Source organism: Elephantulus edwardii, unplaced genomic scaffold, assembly GCF_000299155.1.
Source record: "Elephantulus edwardii isolate Elephantulus edwardi_28Jun2011 unplaced genomic scaffold, EleEdw1.0 scaffold00008, whole genome shotgun sequence".
NCBI lineage: Eukaryota > Metazoa > Chordata > Mammalia > Macroscelidea > Macroscelididae > Elephantulus > Elephantulus edwardii.
In genome coordinates, this window is record NW_006399758.1 from 16,054,906 (window position 1) to 16,061,236 (window position 6,331).

General features: G+C 37.4%; 1 pseudogene; it reads left to right on the forward strand.

Moving 5' to 3' along the window:
• LOC102862874 overlaps nucleotides 1-5,955 on the forward strand; it is a 30,268-nt pseudogene extending 24,313 nt beyond the window's left edge.
• Nucleotides 5,956-6,331: the final 376 nt, after the last annotated feature.

Genomic DNA, 6,331 nt, shown 5'->3' on the forward strand with positions numbered 1-6,331 from the left:
GAGTGGATGCTTTTGAGCTGTGGTGCTGGAGAAGAGTACAGAATGTACCATGGACTGCCAGGAAAACAAACATTCATCTTGGAGAGGATTAAACCAGGTTGCTCCTTGGAGGCAAGGATTCTGGGGCTTCGTCTGACATACTTTGGACATGTTGCCAGGAGGAATGGGTCCTTGGAGAGGGCCATCATGCTTGGGAGGGTGGAGGGACAGCGCAGGAGGGGAAGACCCTTTATGAGATGGATTGATTCGGTGACTGGGGTAATCGGGATGGGAATGTCAGAGGCAGTGTGTTGGCGCAGTATAGAGCAGGGTTTAGGACTGTTGTGCATAGGGTCGCTATGAGTCGCAAACGACTCGACGGCACATAACAACAACAACATACTGTTTATATATATATACTGTTTAAGTAACTCAGTTATGGAATCAAAGGAACATTAATGTTTATTGTAAGGATTTTGAGCAAAGTTTAAAATGCATCTGACTCTTCTCTACATGCAAAGATCTAGTCTAATTATTTTTTAACTTCTACTTAGAGTTCTAATAGGACTCCAACTCTTGTGTTTTCAATGTGGAATCTTCTGCCTAGATTCCCTGGGAAATTTTATGATAATTATACATATCATTGTCACATTGTTATTAAAACATCACAATGAATCTTGAAATTTACAATCATGGAATTTTTAGGAAACTTAATATGAAGATGTTAGAGAATTACACTGTAAATCATGCTGACAGAATAAAAATTATGGAAATTACCACCAAAAAGTCAAGGTATTGTGAATCAATAAAACCTTTTTTTTTTAAGAAAACTTATACTTAATGCTAATGAGCTCTAGTTATTACTTGGCAGTCAAAGGCAAACATTTAATAAACATTTCATTTATATTATAAATATCTCTGAAGGACTGAAGAAAGCCAACTTAAAAATATCAACATTAGATTTGGCAGGATAGAATAATAATACATGTGATTTTACTAAGAAAACCATTCCTCAAAATTAAAATATCTAACACTATGTTATCTGGAATAATAGAACTGCAAAGAACTGAAAATGATACAGAAACTCACCTATTAAATATTATCAGTTATATAATCACCAATTGTCTTAACAATGTATACCGCATTCATTACACTTCCTCTGAGAAATAAAAACTTAAGTTAGGAATGATTTACATTTATAGTAAAATTATCAAATAGTGGGTTCTATAAAAAGTAACTAATAATTTATACTTCTTTGTCTTTGGTTACATTTTTTATGGACACACAGGGGTATAGTAAGAATAATATTTAATATTCTAAATTTAAAAAAATTATTAGCCACTAAGACAGCTTCATACATAAAGTATTATGCAGATGACCCAACCTTGCTTGCTGAAAGGAATTGCTGAGGGGGACTTTGAACACTTGGTGGGGAAGATCAAAGAATACACCCTTCAATATAGATTTCATCTCAGTGTAAAGAAGACAAAGATTCTTACCACTAGACCTATAGGTAGCATCATGATAGATGGAGAAAAGATAGAAACTGTCACCAACTCCATTTTACTTGGATCCAAAATTAACATCTTTGGTACCAGCAGTCAGGAAATCAGAAGACATATTGCACTGCAAAAATCCGCAGTCGGAATCTTCTAAATTATTAAGGAGTAATGATGTTAGTTTGAAGACTAAGTTGCATCTAATTCAGGCCAAGATCTTTCTGATCACTTGCTATGCATCTGAGAGCTGGGAAATTAGTAAGAATAACAGAAGAATAATTGCTACCTTTGAGCTGTGGTGTTGGAGAAGAGCACTGAACATCTCATGGACAGCAAAATAACAAAATAACAAATAAATATGTCTTTATTGGAGACGGTGCAGCTAGAGTGCTCTTTGGAGGCCAAGGTGATGAGGATTCGCCTCACATACTTTGGGATGTCACTAGGAGTGACTATTCCTTGTAGTGGGCCATGATGCTCAGAAGCATACAGGGTCAGTGAAGAAGAGGAAGACGAACAGGTGAATTGATACGGTGACTTGCCACATGGGCTCTAATGTGTCAAGAAATGTGAAGATGGCACAAGATAGGACAAGGTTCAGATCTGTTGTTCATGAGACCGTTACGGTTCTTGACAGAACCTAACAACAAGAAAGCCCTCAGATAATTCGTATAATTGGCATATTTTGCCACACACTGAAAGACTGATGGTTCTAGTTTACCCAGGGCATAGTCCAAAGGGAGTTGAGCAGCTTATGTCTACTAGAAGCTCCGTCAGAAACAAGAGAAATGTGGGCAGTCTCTTGTGCAGTTTACAGCCTTGGGAACCCAATGGAAGGTCAACTATGTGTTAGTTCCAACTTGACAGCAATGAATAGTAATAATAGTAATGTTAGTCCCCACAGAGGCACCTCAGAGAAAAGGCATGGGGATCTACTTCCAATAGATGATCCCAAATCACTCCATATAAAGTTCTACTCTGAAACACATGGGGTCACCATGAGTCAGAATCCACTCAATGGCAACCAATTTTTTTGTTTGTTTGGTTGACTTTAAAATGGGCTACTATAGAGAAAGCCATAAGAAAAAAAATAAATCTCCGATAGGAAATCAGTGGTCTTCACAATTCCTTACTACGCATCAGAGAGCTGAACAATGAGTAAGGATGACAGAAGAAGAATTGATGCCTTTGAGTTGTGGAGCTGGAGAAGAGTAATAAACATACCATGAACTCCTGGAGAGAGTAAAACCAGATTGTTCTCTGGAGGTAAGGATTTTGAAGTTCTGCCTCACATACTTTGGTCATGTTGCCAGGAGGGACCAGTCCTTGGAGAAGGATGTCATGCTTGGAAGGGTGGGGGGGAAATTCAGGAGAGGATGACCCTGGATGAAATGAGTTGACAAAGAGACTGTTGTAATAGGGGAAAGTGTGTCAGAGACAGTGATATTGACTCATGACAGGACCAGGTTCAGAACTATTGTACATAGGGTAGCTAAGAGTCTCAGACAACTCAAAGGCCCATACTAACAACAACAGCCCACAGAAGACTTCCCGGCTAATCTCTGCTAAATTAAAGTTTTCCAGTTGGAGAAAAGGCCTTGTAAAGACATAAAGACTTTGAGTCCCAACACTACTCCTTGAAGTTCTGTAACATTAGGCTGGTCATTGAATTTCTCTGTGTTTTCAATCTATTATCCACAGAATGGAAATAGTAAGATGTACTTCACTAGAGTTATGTCGGAAACAAATCAGACAAAACAAAAGAACACATTTATTAAATGACAAAGAGCTAGATAGCATATTCAGCTGGGTTTTACGAGCATCATTACAAAATGCTTATTTATTATGCTGATGAACATTTCTCAGTAATAGAGAAAGCATTAAAAGCACAGTCAAGGAAGAACATTAAAGAAGCTTTCAGGTAGAAAAATATTAGTGGACTCTTCTGAAGTCAAAAGTGCTTTATTGTGGTTGGAGAAATAAGATAAATCTTTGTGGAATTGACTACAGAGTAATTTTTTAATTAAGTTGCTGTAATAAAAGGGAAGACAGTACATTATGCTTCCTTTGAACACTATTCTAGAATCACCAAGAGACTTATAGTATTACTGATCACGCTTTATTCTACTGATATGTAAGACAAGTGACTGCACAGTTCTGAATTTCATATTTATCATCTCATGGAAGTGCTTTACATTTACCATCCCCTTAAACTTTCAAAACAACTATAAGGTGCATCCTGTGTGTTCACTATTTTACCAAAGAGGAAACTAAAACATAGCTGGGTGGAGTGACTTGCCCAAACATGTTTCTGTACTACCTGACCTTTTAGGATGGCATTCTGCTGACATGCTCCCTAGAGAGGTGTGCTGTTAACTCAAAACATATGCCTCTGGAGTGGTTTGAGTCCTCTAATGGGTCTGAAGGAAAGAGATGGTCAGCCTCCTCATGTGAGATTTACAGCCTTGGAAAACCACTGGAATGTTAGCTCTGAATCAGTTCTGACTAGACAATGACAATGAGTGAGATTTGTAAGGACCATTATAGGGAAAGAGACCCATCTTTGTCATCGCTGATTGCCAATTCTAAACTTTCATCATCATCATTCATCAGCAAGTTTCCTTCCCTACTCTTTCCATTGTTCTATCAATGACATTTTCATTTGTAAACATTGAGCCTTAGTGGTGTGATTCATCCTGACTCTACCCAGTAAATACTCTAGAGAGGATATTTTTCTTAATACAAATTTCCTGTGTTGTGGTTAAAGAAAACGATGCATATTATAATTACTCACTTGCACATTAAAGTGGAAAATTTATCCAAATTATGATTAACATTGATGAATCATTTACCATCCTCTTTGAGAGATTTGACTTCAAGCACTGACCTCAGAGAAATAGAAAAGGATAATGTGAGAGTCAGGCTCAGCATAACTCTGTTCCTTTTCTTAAAAATCCTTTGTTATGATTCCAGAATATTATTACAATTTTTTATTCATTAAAAGAAAAATTTACATAATGTTAACCACTGTTAATTGTTCAATTCAGTGACATTTAGAATAGTCACAATGTTGTGTAATCATAATCTCTATCTAGTTCTGAGACAAGTACATCAGAGGCTGCATCTTTTTGTGAAAATACATTAAATGTTAATTTATCAGTTTCTGGTTTCCTATTTTTTGCCAGTGCCTTCAATGTAGCTTGGCTCTCTTCCTTCATTACCATGGGTTCTTGACCATATACTACATCCTTAAATGGTTCTTTTTGGTAAGTTTTTGGTACAGTGACTGTGTATTTGTCTCATCTTCTTTTGATGTTTTCTGCGTCACTTAATATTTTGCTCATAGAATCCTTTAGTGTTGCAATATAAGGCTCAAGTTTGTTCCTCAGTTCTTTCAGCTTGAAAAATCTCAAGTGTGTTCTTCTCTTTTGATTTTCTAACTCTAACATCTTTGTACATCTTTGGGCAAAACATTGAATGCTTCAGGAAACATCAAAAGAGAATGAAAAAAATATATAGAATCACTGCACAAAAACTTGATAAACCTGAACCATTTCAGGAAGTATTGTATGATCAATAATCAATGGTAATGAAGAAATAAATAAAAAGTGTCATGAAGGTACCGGTAAAAAATAAGGTCCCAGAAATTAATGGAGTATCAAGCAAGGTGTTTTTAGCAAATACTGAGCATGTCTGAGCAAAGAGACTGCATGTGCACCCTAGTTTAGGCCCAGAAATTTGAAAATACATCAATTTGTCCAATCAAATGGAAGATATCTGTACTTTTGCACATTGCAAAAAAAGGCAATCCCACAGAACAGAAACTACTGAACAATATCATTCAATATCACATGCAAGTGAAATTCTGCTGAAAATTATTAAAATGTAACCAGTACATAGGCAAGAAAATGCCAGAAATTAAAGCTGAATTCAGAAAACACCCTGGAAAAGGTATATATTGTTGTTGTCAAATAAATATTCACTGAAAACAAAGAATAAAGATATTTCTCTGTGCTTTATAAATCATGGAAAGGCATTTGATTGTGTGGATCATAGTAAATTATGAGCAACAGGAGAAGAATTTGAACAAGGTGGCGGGTCTTCACTGGATCCTGAGGGTGAGGGAAGAGATGCAGAGGAAGGGGATTCAGAATCTGAAATTGAGGATGAGACCTTTAATCCTTTAGAAGATGATTATGAAGAGGAAAAAGAAGACAGTGACGAAGACTATTCATCTGAAGCAGAAGAATCAGACTATTCCAATGAGTCTTTGGGCAAGGAGGAAGAGAGTGGAAAAGATCGAGATGAACTGGAGGAAGAAGTTCAAAAAGCGGGCCTTGAAAGTCATTACGAAAAGGAGGAAGAACAGAGTCGAAGTATGAGCCGAAAGAGGAAGGCATCTGTGCACAGTTCAGGCCATGGCTCTAACCGTGGCTCCAGACACAGCTCTGCACCACCCAAGAAAAAGGGGAAGTAACTTCTGAACTTTCCTGAGCTCTATTCTTCCAGCCAACCCTGAAAATTTTACATGACATGGAAACCGTATTTTTTCCTTTTGTTTTATTTGGAAGTTTTGCCATTTGTGTTTATGGGTTTTGGGGGCCATTTGTGTGGACAAATCTACTCGGCGAATTCCAGGCCCACTAGGACACGTGCCAATGGCCCCATCCAGATGACAAGGGTAGAGGTGGTCTTGAAGACGTGTGGAGGCTTCTGCTTTTGATAAATATTGTTTCATTCCTCTCTCTTCCTGTCACCTTCTGCCAGGATATTGATGGCTTCCGACATCTAATTCTCTGGTGTCTTGAAGCTTTACTTCCAAGATATTGGTACAAGGTGACCCTTAACTATCT